The sequence below is a fragment of the Schistocerca americana genome, chromosome 2 (assembly GCF_021461395.2).
Source record: "Schistocerca americana isolate TAMUIC-IGC-003095 chromosome 2, iqSchAmer2.1, whole genome shotgun sequence".
In the NCBI taxonomy this organism is placed as follows: Eukaryota; Metazoa; Arthropoda; class Insecta; order Orthoptera; family Acrididae; genus Schistocerca; species Schistocerca americana.
In genome coordinates, this window is record NC_060120.1 from 1,083,716,322 (window position 1) to 1,083,743,046 (window position 26,725).

Sequence of the window (26,725 nt, forward strand, 5' to 3'; positions counted from 1 at the left end):
ACAGTGAGGGAGGGAGAAGGACAAAGAAATGAAACAAACAAAGGAAGGAAGAAACCAGAATAAGGGGAAAACCAAAATGACCACAAATGGAAGTCTGTGAACCGTCCGTCTCCGGACGCAGACGCAAACTACCCCCTTGAGAGGGAGGGACTCCTTTTAGTCGCCTCTTACAACAGGCAGGAATACCTCGGGCCTAGTCTTACCCCGGACCCGCAGGGGGGACGTGATACGCTGATAAAGAAAAGTACAAATATCTTGCGAGGGTACAGAGTAAGACGTGGGTCGACCGAGATGGACTGCGGCCTTGGCTGCAGCATCAGCGGCATCATTCCCAGGCACACCAACATGGCCAGAAACCCACATGAACATCACTTGGGCCCCACCATCTGGGAACAAATGGAGGCAGTCCTGGATCCGTCGAACGATGGGGTGGACTGGATCGGGATCGTCTAGACTCTGAAGGGCACTAAGGGAGTCAGAGCAGATCACACAGGAAGTTAGCTGGTGCCTCCGGACGTAGTGAACAGCCCGATAGAGGGCAAAAAGCTCTGTTATAAAAATTGTGCACTGGTCGAGATGCCGGTATTGAAACTTATCAGCCCCGACGACAAAAGCACAGCCAACACCTTGGGCGGACATGGAAACATCAGTGTACAAAAATATGCTATCGGCAAGTTGTGAGCAAAGTTTGAGAAATTTGCAGTGATAGGTCAGCTTGGGAGTCGAATCCTTTGGGAACAAGCTGAGGTCTAAACAAACACAAGGTGGTGAAGTGATCTCTCCCATTCAGAAAGTGGCAGAAAGTGTGAACTGCAGCTGCTGAAGCAGGTGACGAAAGCGGACACTGAGAGGCCGCAGAGACGAAACGTACATCTCGTACTGAGGGTCAAAAAAAAAGGTCAATGGTTGGGTGGGATGGCATGGAAGACAGCCTACACACATACCTATTGAGTACAATGTCACACCAGTATGAGAGTGGTAGTTCACCAGCTTCTGAGTAGAGACTCTCAACAGGGCTAGCACGGAAGGCACCAGTGGCGAAACGCATCTCCAAATTATGTACTGAATTGACGGCGTAAGAGAAACAGCCGTGACGAGGAGTAGACAACGCATCCATAATCCAACTTGGAGTGGACAAGAGAGCGATAGAGGCAGAGGAGGACAGTCTGGTCAGCTCCCCATGAGGTACCACTCAATACACGAAGGACATTTAGGGACCGGGTGCAGCATGCAGCCAAGTAGGACATGTGGGGAGACCAAATGAGTTTCCTAACAAACATAAGCCCTAAGAACTTCGTTGCATCCACGAATGGGAGTGCATTTTGGCCTAGTTGCAAAAACGGTGGAAGAAACGCGTTGTACCACCAGAAGTTGACGCTTAGAGATTTGGTAGCAGAAAAACGGAAATCATTTGCGACACTCCACGAACAGAGACGGTCCAGACAATGCTGTAGACAGCATTGCAGGAGACACGTATGCTGGGAGCTGCAATAAATAGCAGTCATCAACAAAAAGAGAACCGGAAATGCCAGCTGGAAGGCAGTCCATAATGGGGTTGATGGCTATGACGAAGAGGACGTCACTCGGTACAGAGCTCTGAGACACCCTGTTCTCCTATGAAAAGGTGGATAAGGAGGAACCCACATGTACCTGGAAAACTCGGTCTGTTAAAAATTCCCGGATGAAAGTGGGAAGACAACTGCAAAGACTCCATGTATGCATAGTACGCTGAATGCCTTGTCGCCAACAGGTATCATAGGCTTTCTCCACATCAAAGAAAACGGCCACTGTTTGTCACTTCTGCAGAAAATTATTCATGATGAATCTCAACTGGGTGATGAGATGATCAACTGCCGAGCGGCACTTTTAGAACCCACACTGAGCATTAGTGAGAAGATGGCGTGACCAGCCATCACACCAATCGACCATTGATCATGTGTTCCATCACCTTACAAACACTGCTGGTAACGGAAATTGGACTGGAAGGAAGAGATTTATCTTTACCAGGATTGGGTTGTTGTTGTTGTTGTTGTTGTTGTTGTCTTCAGTCCTGAGACTTGTTTGATGCAGCTCTCCATGCTACCCTATCCTGTGCAAGCTTCTTCATCTCGCAGTACCGACTGCAACCTATATCCTTCTGAATCTGCTTGGTGTATTCATCTCTTGGTCTCCCTCTATGATTTTTACCCTCCACGCTGCCCTCCAATACTAAATTGGTGATCCCTTGATGCCTAAGAACATGTCCTACCAACCGATCCATTCTTCTAGTCAAGTTGTGCCACAAACTTCTCTTCTCCCCAATCCTATTCAACACCACCTCATTAGTTATGTGATCTACCCATCTAATCTTCAGCATTCTTCTGTAGCCCCACATTTCGAAAGCTTCTATTCTCTTCTAGTCCAAAATATTTATCGTCCATGTTTCACTTTCATACATGGCTACACTCCATACAAATACTTTCAGAACGACTTCCTGACACTGAAATCTGTACTCGATGTTAACAAATTTCTCTTCTTCAGAAACGCTTTCCTTGCCATTGCCAGTCTACATTTTATATCCTCTCTACTTTGACCATCATCAGTTATTTTGCTCCCCAAATAGCAAAACTCCTTTACTACTTTAAGTGTCTCATTTCCTAATCTAATACCCTCAACATCACCCGACTTAATTCGACTACATTCCATTATCCTCGTTTTGCTTTTGTTGATGTTCATCTTATATCCTCCTTTCAAGACACTATCCATTCCGTTCAACTGCTCTTCCAAGTCCTTTGCTGTCTCTGACAAAATTACAATGTCATCAGCGAACCTCTAAGTTTTTATTTCTTCTCCATGGATTTTAATACCTCTCCGAATTTTACTTTTGTTTCCTTCACTGCTTACTCAATATACAGATTGAATAACACCAGGGAGAGGCTACAGCCCTGTCTTACTCCCTTCCCAACCACTGCTTCCCTTTCATGCCCCTCAACTCTTATAACTGCCATTCGGTTTCTATACAAATTGTAAATAGCCTTTCGCTCCCTATATTTTACCCCTGCCACCTTCAGAATTTGAAAGAGAGTATTCCAGTCAAAAGCTTTCTCTAAGTCTACAAATGCTAGAAACGTAGGTTTGCCTTTCCTTAATCTAGCTTCTAAGATAAGCCGTAGAGTCAGTATTGCCTCACGTGTTCCAATATTTCTACGGAATCCAAACTGATCTTCCCCGAGGTCGGCTTCTACCAGTATTTCCATTTGTCTCTAAAGAATTCATGTTAGTATTTTGCAGCCGTGACTTATTAAACTGATAGTTCGGTAATTTTGACATCTGTCAACACCTGCTTTCTTTGGGATTGGAATTATTATATTCTTCTTGAAGTCTGAGGTTATTTCACCTGTCTCATACATCTTGCTCACCAGACGGTAGAGTTTTGTCAGGACTGGCTCTCCCAAGGCCGTCAGTAGTTCCAATGGAATGTTGTCTACTTCCGGGGACCTTGTTTCGACTCAGGTCTTTCAGTGCTCTGTCAAACTCTTCACGCAGTATCATATCTCCCATTTCATCTTCGTCTACATCCTCTTCCATTCCCATAATATTGTCCTCAAGTACATCGCCCTTGTATAGACCCTCTATATACTCCTTCCACCTTTCTGCTTTCCCTTCTTTGCTTAGAACTGGGTTTCCATCTGAGCTCTTCTCCAAAGGAATCTTTAATTTTCCTGTAGGCAGTATCTATCTTACCCCTAGTGAGATAAGCCTCTACATCCTTACATTTGTCCTCTAGCCATCCCTGCTTAGCCATTTCGCATTTCCTGTTGATCTCATTTTTGAGACGTTTGTATTCCTTTTTGCCTGCTTCATTTACTGCATTTTTATATTTTCTCCTTTCATCAATTAAATTCAATATTTCTTCTGTTACCCAAGGATGTCTTTTTACCTACTTGATCCTCTGCTGCCTTCACTGCTTCATCCCTCAAAGCTAGCCATTCTTCTTCTACTGTATTTCTTTCTCCCATTCCTGCCATTTGTTCCCCTACGCTCTCCCTGAAACTCTGTACAACCTCTGTTTTAGTCAGTTTATCCAGGTCCAATCTCCTTAAATTCCCACCTTTTTGCAGTTTCTTCAGTTTTAATCCAGAGTTCATAACCAATAGATTGTGGTCAGAGTCCACATCTGCCCCTGGAAATGTCTTACAATTTAAAACCTGGTTCCTAAATCTCTGTCTTACCATTATATAATTTATCTGAAATCTGTCAGTATCTCCAGGCTTCTTCCATGTATACAACCTTCTTTTATGATTCTTGAACCAAGTGTTAGCTATGATTAAGTTGTGCTCTGTGCAAAATTCTACCAGGTGGCTTCCTCTTTCATTTCTTAGACCCAATCCATATTCACCTACTACATTTCCCTCTCTCCCTTTTCCTACCACCGAATTCCAGTCACCCACGACTATTAAATTTTCGTCTCCGTTCACTATCTGAATAATTTCTTTTATTTCATCATAAATTTCTTCAATTTCTTTGTCATCTGCAGAACTAGTTGGCATATAAACTTGTACTACTGTAGTAGGCGTGGGCTTCGTGTCTATCTTGGCCTCAATAATGCGTTCACTATGCTGTTTGTAGTAGCTTACCCGCACACTCTACTTTTTTATTCATTATTAAACCTACTCCTGCATTACCCCTATTTGACTTTGTATTTATAACCCTGTATTCGCCTGACCAAAAGTCTTGTTCCTCCTGCCACCAAACTTCACTAATTCCCACTATATCTAACTTTAACCTATCCATTTCCCTTTTTAAATTTTCTAAGGATTGGGTAGGGGAACAATAATAGCTTCACTCCAAAGCGTGGGAAATACACTGTCAGTCCAAATACAGTTGTAGGTATCGAAGAGAAAGCGTTTTCCCGCAGGAGGAAGATTCTGCAGCCTGAGGATGTGGATTGTATTGGGCCCAGGAGCAGAAGACCTGGATGAGAAGAGAGCACGTTCGAGCTCCCTCATATTAAAAGGAGTATTGTAGTATTCTCGATTCAAAGAGAGAAAAGAGTTTGCACGAGCCTCCTCTGCCTGTTTCCGAGGAAGGAAGGCAGGATGGTAGTGGGTGGAGCTTGAAACCTCCACAAAGTACTGGCCCAAAGCATTGGAAACATCTACATGCTTGACTATGACATTTCCTGCCACAGTCAGACCATGGATCGGGGAGTGGGCGATAGTCCCAGAAAGCCAGCGCATGCCACCTCAAACAAGAGAGGACAGAGTAAAACTGTTGAACAAGCTGGTGAAAGAAACCCAGCACGCTTTCTTGCTTTCCTTAATAGTGCGGCAGCACTGCACACATACTTGCTTTTAGCGGATGCAGTTAGTTAACATAGGATGACGGTGAAAGACACGAAGTGCACATCATTGGGCACGAATTGCATTGCCACACTCCACAGTCCACCAAGGGACCAGGACCCAACAGGGAGAAGTAGTAGCACAAGGGATAGAGGATTCGGCAGCCGAGAGAATAACATCCACGAAGAGTTCGACCTGAGTGTGCTCCCTGCCGCCGTTGGATAAGCAGCTGCAGCAGCAAGTCGTATACTCCTAGCTCACTCATTTGTTACATAGTTTAATTCTTAATTTATTTGCGTGTTTTTGGTACTTGCATTGTTTAATTCATAAATTTCGGGCGTATTATAGTATTTGAGAGTTGTAGCATCGCGTTTTAGTACCTGAATAGTGTAGATTCGCGTAGTCGTCTGTCTTCTGTTTTTGTTTTGAACGGCCAGTGTCGGTTGGTCACAGTCAGTGTGCTCCCTGCCGCCGTTGGATAAGCAGCTGCAGCAGCAAATCGTATACTCCTAGCTCACTCATCTGTTACATAGTTTAATTCTTAATTTCTTTGCGTGTTTTTGGTACTTGCATTGTTTAATTCATAAATTTCGGGCGTATTATAGTATTTGAGAGTTGTAGCATCGCGTTTTAGTACCTGAATAGTGTAAAATCGCGTAGTCTCCTTCCACTGCCGAGCAGTGTGTCAGCAGTGTGCAAGTAGCAGCATTACTGCATTTACTAGGCATTCTTGTATTTTAATAACTATTTAAATTTTGTGTCGATTAGTTTGCGCTCTCTGTAGATTAGTTCAGACGTTCTTTGCACAATAGTTTTTAGCTTGGATAGGGACTGCAACTGCTGTGTTCGGATGCAGGCTGAGTTGGCATCCCTTCGCGCCCAGCTTCAGGCAGTGTTGGCTTCGGTCACACAGCTTGAGGCTGTTGCCAATGGGCATCACTGTGGGGGTCCGGATGGGGGTTTGTCGGGGACGGCCAGCTCGTCCCACGCATCCCCCGATCGGACTACGACTGTGGTTGCCCGAGATACTGCCTGCATTGAGGCTGATCCCTCACCTGTGGTAGAGTGGGAGATCGTCTCAAGGTGTGGCAGGGGGCGAAAGACATTCCGGAGGGCTGAACGGAAGGCCTCTCCAGTTTGTCTGACGGACCGGTTTCAGGCTCTGTCTCAGGCTGATACTGATCTTCGGCCTGACATAGCTGCTTGTCCTGTTCCAGAGGTTGCCCCTCAGTCTGCAAGATCCGGGCGGTCGCAGAGGGTGGGCTTACTGGTAGTTGGGAGCTCCAACGTCAGGCGCGTGATGGGGCCCCTTAGGGATATGGCAGCAAGAGAGGGGAAGAAAACCAATGTGCACTCCGTGTGCATACCGGGGGGAGTCATTTCAGATGTGGAAAGGGTCCTTCCGGATGCCATGAAGGGTACAGGGTGCACCCATCTGCAGGTGGTCACTCATGTCGGCACCAATGATGTGTGTCGCTATGGATCGGAGGAAATCCTCTCTGGCTTCCGGCGGCTATCTGATTTGGTGAAGACTGCCAGTCTCGCTAGCGGGATGAAAGCAGAGCTCACCATCTGGAGCATCGGCGACACGACTGACTGCGGACCTTTGGTACAGAGCTGAGTGGAGGGTCTGAATCAGAGGCTGAGACGGTTCTGCGACCGTGTGGGCTGCAGATTCCTCGACTTGCGCCACAGGGTGGTGGGGTTTCGAGTTCCGCTGGATAGGTCAGGAGTCCACTACACGCAACAAGTAGCTACACGGGTAGCAGGGGTTGTGTGGCGTGGGCTGGGCGGTTTTTAGGTTAGATGGCCTTGGGCAAGTACAGAAAGGGCAACAGCCTCAACGGGTGCAGCGCAAAGTCAGGACATGCGGGGACCAAGCAGCAATCGGTATTGTAATTGTCAACTGTCGAAGCTGCGTTGGTAAAGTACCGGTACTTCAAGCGCTGATAGAAAGCGCCAAAGCTGAAATCGTTATAGGTACAGAAAGCTAGCTGAAGCCAGAGATAAATCCTGCCGAAATTTTTACAAAGGTACAGACGGTGTTTAGAAAGGATAGATTGCATGCAACCGGTGGTGGAGTGTTCATCGCTGTTAGTAGTAGTTTATCCTATAGTGAAGTAGAAGTGGATAGTTCCTGTGAATTATTATGGGTGGAGGTTACACTCAACAACCGAGCTAGGTTAATAATTGGCTCCTTTTACCGACCTCCCGACTCATCAGCATTAGTGGCAGAACAACTGAGAGAAAATTTGGAATACATTTCACATAAATTTTCTCAGCATATTATAGTCTTAGGTGGTGATTTCAATTTACCAGATATAGACTGGGACACTCAGATGTTTAGGATGGGTGGTAGGGACAGAGCATTGAGTGACATTATACTGAGTGCACTATCCGAAAATTACCTCGAGCAATTAAACAGAGAACCGACTCGTAGAGATAACATCTTGCACCTACTGATAACAAACAGACCCGAACTTTTCGACTCTGTATGTGCAGAACAGGGAATCAGTGATCATAAGGCCGTTGCAGCATCCCTGAATATGGAAGTTAATAGGAATATAAAAAAAGGGAGGAAGGTTTATCTGTTTAGCAAGAGTAATAGAAGGCAGATTTCAGACTACCTAACAGATCAAAACGAAAATTTCTGTTCCAACACTGACAATGTTGAGTGTTTATGGAAAAAGTTCAAGGCAATCGTAAAATGCGTTTTAGACAGGTACGTGCCAAGTAAAACTGTGAGGGACAGGAAAAACCCACCGTGTCACAACAACAAAGTTAGGAAACTACTGCGAAAGCAATGAGAGCTTCACTGCAAGTTTAAATGCAGCCAAAACCTCTCAGACAAACAGAAGCTAAACGATGTCAAAGTTACCGTAAGGAGGGCTATGCGTGAAGCATTCAGTGAATTCCAAAGTAAAATTCTATGTACCGACTTGACAGAAAATCCTCGGAAGTTCTGGTCTTATGTTAAATCAGTAAGTGGCTCGAAACAGCATATCCAGACACTCCTCGCCATTGAAACAGAGGATGACATGCGTAAAGCTGAAATACTAAACACCTTTTTTCAAAGCTGTTTCACAGAGGAAGACCGCACTGCAGTTCCTTCTCTGAATCCTCGCACAAACGAAAAATGGCTGACATCGAAATAAGTGTCCAAGGAATAGAAAAGCAACTGGAATCACTCAACAGAGGAAAGTCCACTGGACCTGACGGGATACCAACTCGATTCTACACAGAGTACGCGAAAGAACTTGCCCCCCTTCTAACAGCCGTGTACCGCAAGTCTCTAGAGGAACGGAGGGTTCCAAATGATTGGAAAAGAGCACAGGTAGTCCCAGTCTTCAAGAAGGGTCGTCGAGCAGATGCACAAAACGATAGACCTATATCTCTGACGTTGATCTGTTGTAGAATTTTAGAACATGTTTTTTGCTCGAGTATCATGTCATTTTTGGAAACCCAGAATCTACTATGTAGGAATCAACATGGATTCCGGAAACAGCGATCATGTGAGACCCAGAAAATATTAGATACAGGCTCCCAGGTAGATGCTATTTTTCTTGACTTCCGGAAGGCGTTCGATACAGTTCCGCACTGTCGCCTGATAAACAAAGTAAGAGCCTACTGAATATCAGACCAGCTGTGTCGCTGGATTGAAGAGTTTTTAGCAAACAGAACACAGCATGTTGTTATCAATGGAGAGACGTCTACAGACGATAAAGTAACCTCTGGCGTGCCACAGGGGAGTGTTATGGGACCATCGCTTTTCACAATATATATAAATGACCTAGTAGATAGTGTCGGAAGTTCCATGCGGCTTTTCGCAGATGATGCTGTAGTATACAGAGAAGTTGCAGCATTAGAAAATTGTAGCGAAATGCAGGAAGATCTGCAGCGGATAGGCACTTGGTGCAGGGAGTGGCAACTGACCCTTAACATAGACAAATGTAATGTATTGCGAATACATAGAAAGAAGGATCCTTTATTGTATGATTATATGATCGCGAAACAAACACTGGTAGCAGTTACTTCTGTAAAATATCTGGGAGTATGCGTGCGGAACGATTTGAAGTGGAATTATCATATAAAATTAATTGTTGGTAAGGCGGGTACCAGGTTGAGATTCATTGGGAGAGTCCGTAGAAAATGTAGTCCATCAACAAAGGAGGAGGCTTACAAAACACTCGTTCGACCTATACTTGAGTATTGCTCATCAGTGTGGGATCCGTACCAGATCGGGTTGACGGAGATAGAGAAGATCCAAAGAAGCGCGGCGCGTTTCGTCATGGGGTTATTTGGTAACCGTGATAGCGTTGCGGAGATGTTTAACAAACTCAAGTGGCAGACTCTGCAAGAGAGGCGCTCTGCATCGCGGTGTAGCTTGCTCGCCAGGTTTCGAGAGGGTGCGTTTCTGGATGAGGTATTGAATATATTGCTTCCCCCTACTTATACCTCCCGAGGAGATCACCAATGTAAAATTAGAGAGATTAGAGCGCGCACGGAGGCTTTCAGACAGTCGTCCTTCCTGCGAGCCATACGCGACTGGAACAGGAAAGGGAGGTAATGACAGTGGCACGTAAAGTGCCCTCCACCACACACTGTTGGGTGGCTTGCGGAGTATAAATGTAGATGTAGATGATCATCACAGATGGGAAATGGCCGTTTGTCAGAGACTGCCAAGGAGAAATATAGCCTCCAGTCAGCAAGAGAGAATTTCCAATGAGCAGCCCACTGTGGTGGGGAATGAATGGTTCAAATGGGTCAAATGGCTCTGAGCACTATGGGACTCAACTGCTGAGGTCATTAGTCCCCTAGAACTTAGAACTAGTTAAACCTAACTAACCCAAGGACATCACAAACATCCATGCCCGAGGCAGGATACGAACCTGCGACCGTAGCGGTCTTGTGGCTCCAGACTGCAGCGCTTTTAACCGCACGGCCACTTCGGCCGGCCGGGGAATGAATGTACAGGCGAGTCACACAAGGGAAGTGGTCACTCGAGTAAGTACTGGAAAGAGCACACCACTCGAGACGTCGAGCGAACTGGGCAGAGCAGATCGAGAGGTCTAAGTGGGAGTGTGTGTGGAATCAGAGAGAAACATGGTTTCGCTGGTGTTAAGGCACACAAGATTAAGACGATTAAGAAGATCTGCCAAAAGAGAACCTCTCGGGCTGGCAACAGGTGAGCCCCAAAGAGGATGATGGGCATTGTTGTCACCGAGGAGCAGAAATGGTGGAGGAAGCTGAGCAACAAGCTGCATCAAGTCTGCCCAAGTGACAGCAGAAGACGAAGGGATATAAATGTGCAAAGCGAAAATGTAAATTCGGGAAGGAAAACACGGGCAGCAACCGCTTGCAGGTGGGTGTGCACGCTTGCAGGTGGGTGTGCAAGGGGACAGGACTACGACAAACATTATCTCATAGAAGCAGCACGACCCCACCACGAGCAGGAATCTCCGCCGTAAGGGGAAGGTCCATCCGGAGCAAAGTAAAATGGGAGAGAACCAAATGGCCTTGAGGAAACAGCTCGGTTTCTCGGAGACAAATGACAAGCGGACATTGCGATCGCAGGAACAGCTGGAGGTCCACCCTGTTAGACCAAAGGCCACAGATATTCCATTGTAAAAGGGCCATAAAATGTATGAACACCTGAGAATGAAGAAGAAACTCACCTCGACGGCCGCTTAGGGCGAGCTGTCAAGGGAGGACAGACGGACAGTTGAAAAGGACTGAAGAGTTGAAGAGGGCCGACGAGTCGGAGAGGGGGAAGACTGTTTGCCTTTGGATGATTGTTTTGGATTTTGGCGATTGGCTGCAAACCCGAGGTACACAAGAAATCTTCCCAGGAATAAACCTTTTCGAATCGACGGTTCACTGGCTAAGTTGCAACCACCTTCACCAGTGAGGGCGAAGAATGGGTAGCGGAATCTACTGCCCAGGAAGAGGGAGACAGAGTGTCAGCTTGAAGGAGAAGTGACAAGGGAGAGTGGGACAGGGCTTGAGTAAGGACGAGGGAGGAGGAGAAGATTAAGTAACAGAGGCAAAAGTTGAAAATAGTGACACTGGATGGAGAGTCTCATACTCTCAGCATAAGACAGGTGATCCAGGGACTTGTGTTCTCGGGTCTTCTTTTTTCTCTTGTAAGTTGAGCAATCCTGCAAGCGAGGGGTACCGGAACACAGGGGATTCCCTCATGGAGTGGGTGGCCACAGTCACCGCATAAAGGGCCTGCTGTACAGCGGGAAGACATATGCACAAAACGCAAGCACCAAAAGTACTGTGAAGGTGGAAGGTTGCATGACTTCACATCACATCTGTAACACCTAACCTTGACCTTCTCTGGGAGGGTAACCCCTTGAAAGCCAGAATGAAGACACCAGTATCGATGAAGTTGTCTTTGTGACCCTTCTGTGCATGTCAAACAAAATGAACTCCGTGCCACTCCAGATTAGCCCCGAGGTCGTCATCAGTTTGCAGGATGAGGTCCCTATGAAAAATTACTCTCTGGACCATATTCAGAGATTGGCAAGGAGTAATAGACATCGGGACATTGCCGAGATGATCACAGGCATGAAGAGCTGCGGATTGTGAGGCAGAAGCAGCTTTGATCAACAAGGAGCCTGACCACATCTTACTTCACCAAATGTGTCCTCAATATTTTCCAAGAAAAACAATGGTTTTGTGGTGGTGAATGTGTCCCCATGCATCCTAATACAGGTGAGGTGTAGCCAGGGCAGGGAAAGTTGCCAGGTCATACGAAGCAGCTTTCAATGATCCTTCGTCATTTGAAGAGACGGCTGTTTGAGAACAGCCAGATTTTTGCAGCTTGATACGCTTCACGTGCCAAGCATCTGCCCCAATACGACCCACTCCGACCAGGGGCTCTCCCCACGGGCACCACCCAGCCACAGCAAGGGCCGTCTGGCACGGCGGCCATTGCAGGGAGTTCCAATGCTCCAAGAAGATAAGCAACCACTCCTTGGCATACCTGGGGAGGGAACACCTCAGGTACCATTAGTGTGATCCCTGTGGTGTCAGAGGGCTCAGCCATATGGGTACATAACAGCCCGATCACATGGACTGACTACACGTGCTGGTGACCTAGCAGGGTGGAAGGGGGCTACAGGTGAGCAGGGTGAGAGGAAGGAAGGGGGGAAGAGGAATCCACACTGCAGACACTAGGGAGGAAGTTCTTTCCCAAATGTCTGAAACTAAAAAACAGGAATTTTTCAAGTGGAGGTCAAACCTCAAGTGGGGACCAAAATGCCAAAAAGGATAAAAGAACAGGCAAAAGGACCGAGGATAGGGAGGGAGGGCAGGGTGAAGGAAATAGGCAGGAAAGGAAGAATTGGCTGCAATAGCTCAGGGGCCCATGTGTGCCACACACGAAAGAACTGTGAGCCCCCCTGGGGGGGAGCAGTGCTAGGTATTTTAACTTCTGAAGGTAAGTTTTGGTGAGTAATTTTCTTTGGTATAATGTAACAGTTTACTCAACTGAATTTTCCTTTCATACAAAGGTCCTTATTATACAGTCTCAGGTACACAAAAGAGCTGCATGCACCAAAACTAAATGTCAATGGTCATACACTAAATGAAACGCAGTATGCACAATTCCTTGAGATCCTGTTGAATAACAAAATAAAATGGATCCAACACATAAATAAACCAAACAAAACACACAGTTCAGCAGTTTGGTCCTCGGAAGCATCTCCGATTGTGTTGACCTAAGGACAAGTGCATTGGCTTATTTTGCATTCACTAATTGTTGTCTTACAAAATTATCTTCTGTGGTGGTGCACCTGAGGTAAACAAAGTATTTATTCAGCAAATCCAAACACTGAGAACACTATGTAAAGTAGATAACTGTACATTTTGCAGAAGCCTTTTAAAGAATTTGGAATTCTTATATTTAGTTCCAATACATTAAGTCCTCAATGAAGATGTTGACAATGGAAATCAGTATCAGCTGAAATGTGATACACACAAAAAGTACATGAGACACGAAAGTGATTTCCATGTGTACTTTTGTGTCTTATTTTGGGCTCGCAGAGGAGTTAAAGAACCTCTAACAAAGCAGAAAAATGGGAATCTTAATTTAAGAAATAGCTCATAAGATACTATCTACAAAATATCTGAAAATGTTTTTTCAACAATTACACAGTTCTGTCAGCTACAATGCACATCAGAGTTCTTGTGAAGATGCACAACAAATAGTAATGTACAGTAGACACGACTTTGTGTTTGCAGATATAGGTAACTGATTTCTTTGAAAAACACTCATGTAATCAAGCAATTGACTAGATATAAATGACAGTTATTTATTATAACTGAGAAGACAGTAGTTTCTTTCAAGCACAGCTATCTTTCTAATTTGCTTGATTAAATGTATCTGGTATAAGCATTAATAACATTAACCAGTATAGCGATACTCTGTTTTGTTAATAGATATTTTGGGTCATTCCATATGCCTATGGGCTCTTCTTTTTCAAGGAATCTACAGAACATGGTGGATGAATGGATGGATGAATCAATCACAAAGGTGGTGGCTCTTGATGGGATCGTGGAACACATCCAACATACACAACATGTTTAAAGAAGTGTGTCCAGTGTTCTTACAGGATACATTGCAGGTCAAATCAAGAAGCAGTCCTATAATACATCTACCTGTTGAGATGTGGGCCACATTACTTGTCTCAAGAACGATTAGTTGACATTTATTGCTCACTTCTTACTGTTCTCTGATCTTACTTCACTGGCTGTTATGCTGTTGTTAGATGTAGCATTTACAACTAACTCCAACAAAAGCAGCCACTATTGTGATAATATCATTATGAGGTTGTGGTGGATTAAAGTAAGATAAGTTGTTAAATGCAGTGTGAACAACACAAGCAGTGGAATGGAAACCTATTATTTTGTGTAGGGAATGGGAGACATGGTATTCCGCTATAGTCTAGCCAATAGCACAAGATAAGTGTACCTAACATAATGATTGGCATAGTGGTTGAGAATGTCTAATAAGGTGGTCACCCTGTCCACTTCACTTTAGCCCCTTAGATTTTTGGATCCCACACACACATTAACAGAGTGTGGCCCCAAGGGATGAGACCAAATCTGTGGGTAGTCAGGTGTGTTTGCACCAGTTCACCGTTCTTTGAGGAAGAGGGCTGAAGAATGTGCAAGAATGAATATAAACCACACTGAGCACCTTTAGTAGTGCCAGCATACAGATGGCCATCATACCGCAGAATGACATGCATCTCAACAAGTACTTGTTTCCAGGCATATGTTTATAGGACTTATCTTTAACACTACCATAAGCAGCAAGGGTATGGGACACTTCAAAAAAGTACCCTGTATTGAGCCAATAGTCATTGAAAACAAGAAGGATGCCAGCAAAGCTAAATTTCATAGTCTGTGCAAGTTATTTAACAAGCTCACATCCAACACAAGAAATACACTTTTCAGCAAAATTACCACACAGTCTCCACTGCACATTTAGAATGCTCTGGCAAAAGTATGATCTAGTAAGGATAAGAACTATGTAAATTGACCATCTGTTGTTATTTCTTTTGGTTTTTCTACCACGGGTTAAAACTATTTGACATGCAAAAATGGGTTGTGAAGACATCGTGAAAATGCCACCATATACAGCAACTGACACAGTTTTCAAATATTTGATTCTGCATCTATCTGAAGTTAATAACATTGTGCACAAGCACTCGACCTGTCCTAAAGACACTATTCATTTGAGAAACCAATGTCTGAGTACATGCCTTGACTGTGTGAGGAATAAAGCCAGCACATTAAGTAGTAAATTCCCATGATCATCAGTATACTTAACTGGCATTATTCATCAATCCTCAATGTGCCTTGGATACCTTCGAGAACTTCAAGGATGTGGAGCAAGTCACGGTATACCTTTACAAAAGACAACCAACACCTAGCAACTTAATCTCTACACTGTATTGTGTAAACAGTTAACCATTTCTACAATGCTTAATACTATTTGTATTTGAGTCAGATATGTCACTACACAATTTAAGAGGAAAGCAAAAAAACACTACTTTGGGGGAAAGAGAGAGCTTGCTGAGTTATATTAAATAGCTGCTGTTTACCTTCTACTGATAGCTTTATATTTACTTGATCAAATCAGTGTTTTTCAAAGAAAAATGATATCTACATCTCTAACTACAGATGGCTGTTTACAGCATAAGGCCGCTCATCATGCAGCTTTGCAGTCAACACTGCTGTTTGTTATGTAGCTAAAAGCAGTGTTCGGTTCATTAGTTTAGACCATCAGATAATATTTACAAGAAATGGCTAATAGCATTTTTTTTTTTTTTTTTTTTTTTTTTTTTTTTTTTTTTTTTTTTTTTTTTTTGCACTGACAATGTGCAAATCACACTCACCTACGACCAGTCTTTACTATCAGCAACAAAAAACATAATGTACCAATATATTCATATGGGGATCATTTCACAATGCTATAGGATTTGTCAGCTTAATACAAGGAAAAGGTCATACATTCTGACATATAAGGCTGCAGAAAGAACAAAACACCTAAATAGAGATGGGTGGACAGAGCATTAGCCTCCCTCCTCCCAAATATGAGGCCAGGACCTTAAAAGCACCAATCCACACAATTTACACTCCTATATTTATAAACACTCACAAGAATTTAGTCCGATAAGAATGGAAAATAGATATAGGCCTATACAGTTCATGTCCCTCAAAATGTATTTATAGTTACATTACGCTCACTAACTCCTTGGCTGGGCTTCCACGCCTGTTACATCTTCGTGCCTTCCCATCTTCGCAATAGATAAACTGAGGCAGAATTCCGTGGGAAGTGAGAGTAAGATTTTCAGAGCCATCTCTCCAACACATACTTGAGGAGATATTGTTGAATAAATATTTTAATTTTTATAGGTGTACTTTCCCAAAAGATAACAGATGGCACAGAAAGAAAATCTGAAAAATAAGCCGACAGCCTCACCTTTAGGTCAGTGCGACGCAAAATTTTTTTCAAACTGAGCTTCTCAATCACTCAGTCAATGTGTTGATCCCATCTTAACTCATTACCCAGCCAGATAATGGAATTTTACACTCAGTGTTTCGTTTAGTGTGTGGCTATTAGTGTCTGCTTGTGGTGTTGGCAGACTATTTTTGCTTGCTTAAAACTGCACAATGCTTGTGTTTGTTAGATTGAAATATTTGGTGTGCACCATTATAGACTCATTAAGCTTTCATTTGGATTCTGCCCGGTCAGCTTTGTTTCCAACAAGAGCGCAAATGTTTGGATAACAAAATATATTATACGTCACATTAATAATCTGGTTGCAAACTTTCTTACGAAATTGATTTTCATATCCATAATTATGCTCATAATATGCAATTTTTACTGTTATAGTACACATATATGTAAAAACTCTTAAGATAAATCCTTTTGATCACACTTACAATAACATGTACTCCACATCATAAAAATGATACAATGGACAATTTAAAAAAGTGGAAAAACTTGTGTTAATTGTGTCAAAAGGAAAATCCACTCGAGAAAACTAAGAAATTATCACACACTTGCTGGCCAATTCTTTTTTTTTAGGAGACAAAATTTCAGTACCGTAGATACATCTATATCAACATACGTACTCCGTGAGCCACTATACAGTGCATGGTGGAGTGTACCTTGTACCACTACAAGTCATTGACACACAAAAGTACACGATACTACCCTAGTGTTAGGAGCTAATAGTTCCTCCCTCAGGAAGGGGAGAGGGGTAGCAGGAGGAGGTTACAGAAGAAGGGCAGGTCACTAGGATCCAAGTGTCACCTGCCCTTGTCCTCAATGCAAGTGTGTGTCTCCTCTGGGTGAGCGGCCCTTCCCCTGTAACCTCTCCCTCCCTATCCCTCTCTCTTTCCAAAGGCACGAACTATTAGCTTCTAATACCAGGATAGTGCCATGTACTTTTGTGTGTGCAAAACTGAAATTTTGCTCCTGAAGTGAAGTATTGCCGAGTAATGAAGTCTGATAATTTTAAAACTTGTGATTGTGACGATATTCTCCCTCTCACTGTCTGCTCACATTTTCAAATAATGAAAATATTAAAAGAATAACGATTTGGATGGGTTGGTGAATGTTGTAGTACAAAATAGGCACGCAATTGTTTTCAATCTTCTCCTTTTTCCTACCTGAGACATTTCTACTTGTGCAGGTCACTCGCCTTCTTTTTCCCATTATTTTAACGTGACTGAATCATTTTGGCCTTTTTCTGTCTGCACGTTTACGGGATCACTCTAAAGCATGTTTCGTTTCTATGTTAAGCAAATAATAAGAGAGAAACCGCTAGCGTTTATACTATTTGAGAAACCAGTAGCTATATTCGAATAGCAGCTTTCCCACAATTTTCTTAGGTAATGTTTAGCTGGTGTAATCTGAAAAAGTTGAGCAGTGTATTAATGGTTTATTCTTAATGCAGTCGACAGATTAAGCCCTCATGATTTGTGTTTCTATTGTTAATGTTCACTTTGGTTGGTTCCACATTCTTGGAAGTTCTCTTCCTTGGTTGGATGAATGTCAACAAAAAATTTATGTAGTGAAGGTAGAAGCCTCAGCTTGCTACACACTAAGATTGTGTGCTTGTTAACTCAAGAGACTCTCATTGAAGAGGACTGGAATTCAGATCCTAATCATGGCCATCTGAAGTTGGAATTTCCATAGTTATCCGATTTTTCTTAAAGTGGATGCTAGGATGGGTCCATGAAAGACAACCTTAAAATTTCCTTCCCTATCTGAACTTTGGGATCATCAAAAGATCAACTTCAAATGGCCATGATAGGATCTGAATTCCAGTCCTCTTCAATGAGAGTCTCTTGAGTTAACAAGCACACCATCTTAGTGTGTAGCAAGCTGAAGCTTCTACCTTCACTACATAAATTTTTTGTTGACATTCATCCAACCAAGGAAGAGAACTTCCAAGAATGTGGAACCAACCAAAGTGAACATTAACAATAGAAACGCAAATCATGAGGACTTAATCTGTCGACTGCATTAGGAATAAACCATTAATACACTGTTCAAATTTTTCAGATTACACCAGCTAAACATCACCTAAGAAAATTGTGGGAAAGCTGCTATTCGAATATAGCTACTGGTTTCTCAAATAGTAAATGCTAGCGGTTTCTCTCTTATTATTTGCTTAACATTTATACATGTATTTTAGAGGAAAATAGACACGTGCACTTTTAACAAGACAGGTCTGTTTACAAGACACTGCTGTTTGTCATGCAAATTTACAATGAACAACACTACTTGCTATGTAGCTAAGACGAATTTTTAAACCCTTAATCTAGAATATCGAATTGCATGTAATTCTACAAAAGTAAGCTTGTGCGACTTTTCGTCACCTAACTGTAAAGAATGTGATAGTAATTGTACAGCACCTCAATGATGAAACACGATGGTCTTTTTTCCTCAACACCAGAATGATGTACTTCCCTTGTTAAAGTCTTTAAGTAGAAAGGGTTCAAATAAGTCGCAAACATGTAATTGGTGGTCAATATAGCACAGATAATAGCTGGATGTGGGTTCCGATGTATCCCCCATAAAGTACGACTGAATGTTAAAAACGAAACTATGTATCAAGTCTTACACTGCATAAAATGCGTATATCTTGGTAGGTCTTAGAATAATAACGCAATCGTAACGAACTATTAGAACACACTCCGGTTAAAGCAGATTCATGAAATGCGATCGTACATAGTGTACTTTATGGATATACCGCTCAAATCTGCAGAGATTACAACAAAAGATCATTCTGAAAGACTGGCACTGCACTTACTACATCAGGAAATACGAAAGTACTCACTAGCGTTTTGTATACGATCCAGAAGCCAGCGACACATAACCTTGTACTTATGCAGTGTTCTTAAATAAAAGAATAGTTCTCCTTTGGCACAAACAGTTCACTTTAAAACACTGCATTACATTATCTATAAAGGCGCAAGTGAATTAACCTATTTGGCATACTAGTTACTAAGATAAGTCACTGGACTGTACAAGCAGTCGACGCACAGCTTCCAACTAAAGTACTTAAGATAAAGTAAAACCTGAATAAATACTTCATTTATAGAACTGAAATAATGTGTATATTATTTAACTACGGTACTAGTGGGAAAACGATCCATTCTATCACATCCAGGATGGTATTCCTTAAAACTTCATACGACGGTTGAATCATGAATTATTATGTGGCTAAGGTTTCTGATCTCAAAGTTTGACTTCTTGTGATATTCTTTGACAATTTAACACGAAATGAACTCTATAGTGTTATAGTTACCGACAAAGAGATACGTTATTTTATTTGGCATTTGGGTTACAATACAGCCATAGGGTCTACAGTACATTGCAAACAGTTATAACAAATACGAATATGATTTTAAATATTGATTTCTGGAGCATCTAATATGCTCGGTTTACACTAGCAAGTTATTGCAGCAATTTACATCCGCGGAGGAACTTGCCGCGCGATTTGCGAGTGTAAATATATCGCCAAGACGACTTGCGACCTTAGCAATTTATTGCGGAAGTGACTTGCACACGTTTTCCGCTTCCAGTGTAAACACCACGCAAGAAGTATCGGCAAGTAACTTGCAGCTTTTAGGATTTATTTCTATTTCCTGCAAGTAGGAAGCGCAAGTTATAGTAAGCATAACACTCATATTTAACATTTTACTTAATGTGGTGACTTAATTTTGTGCAACCATCTTATGTATTATATGCAAACAAATTTCAGAAATGGGGAAGAAACGGGAATGGATGAAGCAGGATACAGAACATTTCGGTCTAGTGCAGCAGGGGATACAACCCGTCGGCTTTGAACAATGACGTCATTCCTTAGTCATAGATCGTAATGTCTTCACTTCGAGGCATAGATAATAAAGCAGTTCTGTGTTCTAATAAGCTTTTGCTGTTATGTTTCAATTTCGTTTTTTTACTGATTGCGTAATAAAGTAGGATCAGTTTATTCTATCTCGTGAGATTTTTTTTTAAAAAGCCAGAAAAACACTATTGCTTAATAAAGTAGGATCAGTTTATTCTATCTCGTGAGATTTTTTTTTTTTTAAAGCCAAAAAACACTTATCAGCTACTGAAGGCAGCTACAACACTACGAAGAATCGCTTCTCGGCTTTTGACAAGATATTGCTTAATAAAGTAGGATCAGTTTATTCTATCTCGTGAGATTTTTTTTAAAAAAAACCCAAAAAAACACTATTGCTTAATAAAGTAGGATCAGTTTATTCTATCTCGTGAGATTTTTTTTTTAAAAGCCAAAAAACACTTATTAGCTACTGAAGGGAGCTACAACACTAAGAAGAATCGCTTCTCGGTTTTTGACAAGATATTGCTTAATAAAGTAGGATCAGTTTATTCTATCTCGTGAGATTTTTTTTAAAAAAGCCAAAAAACACTTATTAGGTACTGAAGGGAGCTGCTTAATAAAGTAGGATCAGTTTATTCTATCTCGTGAGATTTTTTTTTAAGTCAAAAAACACTTATTACGTACTGAAGGGAGCTAGAACATTAAGAACAATCGCTTCTCGGCTTTTGACAAGATATTGCTTAATAAAGTAGGATCAGTTTATTCTATCTCGTGAGATTCTTTTTTTAAAGTCAAAAAACACTTATGCTTTTGACAAGATCAATGTTTATCTCTCTCGCATTCCTTTGTTTCTCAACATTCTCCTCAGCTCTTTCATCTCTGTAATACATGCTCTCTGGCGACTTGTGACCTCATTGTTCAAAGCCGACGGCTTGTATCCCCTGCTGCACTAGTCCCATATTTAACATTTTACTTAATGTGGTGACTTAATTTTGTGCAACCATCTTATGTATTATATGCAAACAAATTTCAGAAATGGGGAAGATACGGGAACGGATGAAGCAGGATACAGAACATTTGGGTCTAGTGCAGCAGGGGATACAACCCGTCCTTGGCGCGCGATTTGCGAGTGTAAATATATCGCCAAGACGACTTGTGACCTTAGCAATTTATTGCGGAAGTGACTAGCACACGTTTTCCGCTTCCAGTGTAAACACCACGCAAGAAGTATCGGCAAGTAACTTGCAGCTTTTAGGATTTATTTCTATTTCCTGCAAGTAGGAAGCACAAGTTATAGTAAGCATAACACTCATATTTAACATTTTACTTAATGTGGTGACTTAATTTTGTGCAACCATCTTATGTATTATATGCAAACAAATTTCAGAAATGGGGAAGAAACGGGAATGGATGAAGCAGGATACAGAACATTTTATTGAAGCCGTGGAGAGCTACCCCGAAATACGGAACGTGCATAACCGAGACTTTAAGGATAGAGTGAAGAAGATGAGCGCATTAAATGAAATCTCGTCGATTTCGACACATCTATAAAAGAAGTACATAGAAAGTAGCATAACTTGAAGACACAACCCCTTTGCCACCTGCATGCACTCGATTGTTGTTTTAGAAGTCTAGAAAAAGACTATGTGTAATTATTACATGTTCTATTTACTTAGCTTGTCACTTTCCATTTTATGAGCATTAGAAGAAAAAAAAACATTTTTATAAGCATATCATTCTGTAAAATGCAGTTTATTTCAATACAAATTTAATTTCATTGTTGTGTTTTCACATACCTTCAAATAATTTTCCCTTTTCAAGACGTTAAAATGGCTCTACATACATCGGGTACGATCAGAGAAATCGTGCTGATGGGAATATGAAACAAGTACAATAGGGACTTGTATGAGTCTCCTACAAAGAAAAGATTTCAAAATTCAAACTTTTTTTGGTTATATGTTTAACATAAATACACTCCTGGAAATGGAAAAAAGAACACATTGACACCGGTGTGTCAGACCCACCATACTTGCTCCGGGCACTGCGAGAGGGCTGTACAAGCAATGATCACACGCACGGCACAGCGGACACACCAGGAACCGCGGTGTTGGCCGTCGAATGGCGCTAGCTGCGCAGCATTTGTGCACCGCCGCCGTCAGTGTCAGCCAGTTTGCCGTGGCATACGGAGCTCCATCGCAGTCTTTAACACTGGTAGCATGCCGCGACAGCGTGGACGTGAACAGTATGTGCAGTTGACGGACTTTGAGCGAGGGCGTATAGTGGGCATGCGGGAGGCCGGGTGGACGTACCGCCGAATTGCTCAACACGTGGGGCGTGAGGTCTCCACAGTACATCGATGTTGTCGCCAGTGGTCGGCGGAAGGTGCACGTGCCCGTCGACCTGGGACCGGACCGCAGCGACGCACGGATGCACGCCAAGACCGTAGGATCTTACGTAGTGCCGTAGGAGACCGCACCGCCACTTCCCAGCAAATTAGGGACACTGTTGCTCCTGGGGTATCGGCGAGGACCATTCGCAACCGTCTCCATGAAGCTGGGCTACGGTCCCACACACGGTTAGGCCGTCTTCCACTCACGCCCCAACATCGTGCAGCCCGCCTCCAGTGGTGTCGCGACAGGCGCGAATGGAGGGACGAATGGAGACGTGTCGTCTTCAGCGATGAGAGTCGCTTCTGCCTTGGTGCCAATGATGGTCGTATGCGTGTTTGGCGCCGTGCAGGTGAGCGCCACAATCAGGACTGCATACGACCGAGGCACACAGGGCCAACACCCGGCATCATGGTGTGGGGAGCGATCTCCTACACTGGCCGTACACCACTGGTGATCGTCGAGGGGACACTGAATAGTGCACGGTACATCCAAACCGTCATCGAACCCATCGTTCTACCATTCCTAGACCGGCAAGGGAACTTGCTGTTCCAACAGGACAATGCACGTCCGCATGTATCCCGTGCCACCCAACGTGCTCTAGAAGGTGTAAGTCAACTACCCTGGCCAGCAAGATCTCCGGATCTGTCCCCCATTGAGCATGTTTGGGACTGGATGAAGCGTCATCTCACGCGGTCTGCACGTCCAGCACGAACGCTGGTCCAACTGAGGCGCCAGGTGGAAATGGCATGGCAAGCCGTTCCACAGGACTACATCCAGCATCTCTACAATCGTCTCCATGGGAGAATAGCAGCCTGCATTGCTGCGAAAGGTGGATATACACTGTACTAGTGCCGACATTGTGCATGCTCTGTTGCCTGTGTCTATGTGCCTGTGGTTCTGTCAGTGTGATCATGTGATGTATCTGACCCCAGGAATGTGTCAATAAAGTTTCCCCTTCCTGGGACAATGAATTCACGGTGTTCTTATTTCAATTTCCAGGAGTGTAAATGAAATGCCTATTTTATTCCTAGCTCACCGGTAGCTATAAATCAGAGTGACTAGCAAACGTTCTTTTGCTGAAATAGCAGTACCAAAGTTTGTGTCTCGTTTTGATATGACGGGTGCTGTTAACATCAACAAATATTCCAGATCATTTGAGGACATTCTGCAAAAGTTTTCAGAAGTATCCAAGCTCTCGATACTAAGTTCTTGCAAAAGGCACCAATTTGTGATGTTCTCATTATCTACTCTCTAACCCAAACACTTTTCTTTTTCACGTTTTGCATTACAATTACAAGAGCTGCAGCATATCTCATCCACCTACTTGTCATTTTACACTTCGGCTCACACTTGTAGTGGTACTGAAAGCATATGTAAACAGTATCAGCAAATTGTTGACGCATGTTTCTTGCCAAAGAACTTGTGGAAGAATCTTGCTTAATTCTTGCGCTGCTGTGTAAACACAGCTGCAAGAGGCTAGCAATAACTTCTGCAAGCGACTGCTAGTGTAAACCCAGTTTGAGGGAAGATTCCGACATTTAAATATTTGCTGTGAAGGCGTAACCAACGATGTGTCTGCGCACATATCCATGGGGGTATACCTCCATGCACATATCACTGCGAACTAATCGTCGTTTGTGCTCTTCGACATTTAAATATGGATTTGCTGTGAAGGCGTAACCAACGATGTGTCTGCGCACATATCACCATGAACTGATCGTCGTTTGTGCTCAGGATATTTGCGCAGATTTGAGTTGTGCAGAAAGTCAGATGCTGGAGATAGTTTTCTAGCTCTTTGGTGGAAATATGGAAGTTGGAGTTGCAAGTTTGAGTAACGTTGCTCGAATCTGTGTGCCAAGTCGCACCTATGTTGAAAAGTTGTAACGTGTGGACAGGAGATTGCCAAAAAAATGGTACGCGTGAAAGTTACCAGGTCTGTTCAGGCTAGTGTTTCTCGTCTGTGTATGCATAGTGAATTTTAAAATAGCAGACACACGTTAGTGTTGTAGAGAGTTAATTGATTAATTTATGGAAATGAGTAGGAAAATTTAAGAGCAAGGAATACAGCAACCGAGATCAGAGGGCAGTAGCTTATAGTTATTAAACAGAAAAATCACGAGCAGTTCACCCTACGACAAACAGTGAAACGGTAATGTATAAAAATAAATAATCTCTGTAGACAGTTTACCGGAAAGAGCTAAGCAAATAACGAAATCTGTTCGATCTGGTGCCAGGGATGACGAAATACTGGGTGAACTCTTAAAAACAGACAAAATGTAGGAAGAAAGGTCTTATGAACATGGCCAGGAAACCCATCGTTGCCACCATAGGCGGCGCTGACAAACGACAGTTCATCTGACCATGTGTTCCTTGTGTTTCAGACTGTGTGATTGAGACACCGTGGTGTAAGGAGCAAAATGATCCGGTATTCATCTTGGGAACAAGTCGAGATGGTGTTTTTGTATGGCCAAGGAGAGGAAACAGTCGAGAGGCAGCACGGCTATACTAAAACAAATGCCCTTACCTACACCAACCACGTCACACAACTTTTCAAGCCCGTTTTGTGATCATGAGTCCTTTTAGACAGACGAACATGCATGGAGGTAGCGGATTGTGTGTAGACTAGATTTGGAGGACCGAGTTCTATAGGGTGTTGAGACGAACCCTAATACAAGCTCCAGGCAAGTGGCCCGCCAACACTGTGTTAACCAAAGTACAATTATGTGTATCCTGCATGATAACAGCTGCCATGGAGGCCACTTTGAACATTTGTTGTGATGTGGATGCGAAGCAGCTCTGTGCTGTGTTCCAGGACGATTTGTTGTCGTTGCATGTACACTGTTCATTTCTGAACACATGTTTATAGACCTGTTTTCCTCCATTTCCAGTCAGGAATCTGTCCCTGCAGAGTGTCGGATTTATTAAGGTTCGCCCTGTATACAAAGAAGGATTCTTGTATTTTATGAGCAACCAATAAATATGAGGCTCAGCATGATTACAATTGAGGATAAAATTGGAGAGACAATGCCAGAGGAGATGGACTACAAGATACTTTAAATGAATACACCGTAAAGTGGGATTACTTTGCTCCCTTTTAAAAACGAAGTTAGACTGTTCTAAGGCAATGTAAAAGCCATTTAGTAACATACAAAGATATCTAAGAATAATTTCTGGAATTTTATAATGTTTTAAAAATTGGAGCAAAGTTGCCCCTGGAGCAGGCTCCATGTGATATAAATACAGGTTAATAGCTAGCAGCAATGTTACCTTCTTTAATATTAATTGTGTTACCTTATAGTAAACCAACATTTACTACTTTTTTGTACCAAAAGGACAAAAATAATGAAAGTTCAGGACAGTGTTAATCTCTTTATTCAAAATGTAAAAAAAGTAACAAATGTGAATAAAATTTATCATCAAAGAAAAGTACAATGTTTGATTAGGTATGCTGGTGTGTCAAAATGTCAGTCACTATACTAGGAAAATATTTTGCACAAATTCATCATCTTTGGACAACTCTGTCACTGAGAAAATGCTGTTTTCATTTGACTAGTTTATTTCTGAGAAAGTACATCTTTATTTACAGGCCATTTCCAGTTATGAAGAAATGGCAGATGGTGTTTATGGTTGCACAATTTTCAATAAATCTTTCAATAACATCAAGATAATGGTTATTTTCATGCTGTGTAGTCACTAACACACTATCTGTTTGCTGGTTGGTTTCAGTTTTTCCTGTGGTTTTTGTAGGCTCTCTTCATTCTCTGTTGATGCTGCTAACACTTTCATTTGATTTCTTCAGTAGGATTCCCAACCTTCGTTTGAACATTGAATTTGTTGTTCTAATAGGCCTTCATCACTAGAATAATCAAGCACTGACAGGATTTTTCTGTCCTTAACTTCTTTACTAGTACCTAGCAGTGGTTTAGACATGCTCTTTAACATTCCCAAGCAAGTGTTCCTTTTCTTGTAGGTTCCAGGCATTCTTTAATATTATCAGTGCTGTAAACTGTATAATGGCGAACTTATAGCACGTGTTTGCACTAGAACCATACGACAACACATTAATCTCGTAGCAGCAATCATTTTTAACATAACGTTTCTCCCAAGCTGAATCAGGTCTAAAACAAAT

General features: G+C 42.6%; 1 protein-coding gene across 6 annotated transcripts in view; it reads right to left on the reverse strand.

Moving 5' to 3' along the window:
• The window catches only part of LOC124596484 (thiamine transporter 1-like), a 611,894-nt gene that overhangs the window by 474,437 nt on the left and 110,732 nt on the right, over positions 1-26,725 (reverse strand). The window contains exon 1 of one of the 6 annotated variants that reach the window (XM_047135633.1): positions 19,193-19,564. The exons of 1 other annotated variant lie outside the window; for it this stretch is intronic. The gene's annotated coding sequence lies outside the window, so the exon portion shown is untranslated. 4 more of the 6 variants (XM_047135629.1, XM_047135632.1, XM_047135631.1 and 1 more) reach the window with 4 other exon arrangements.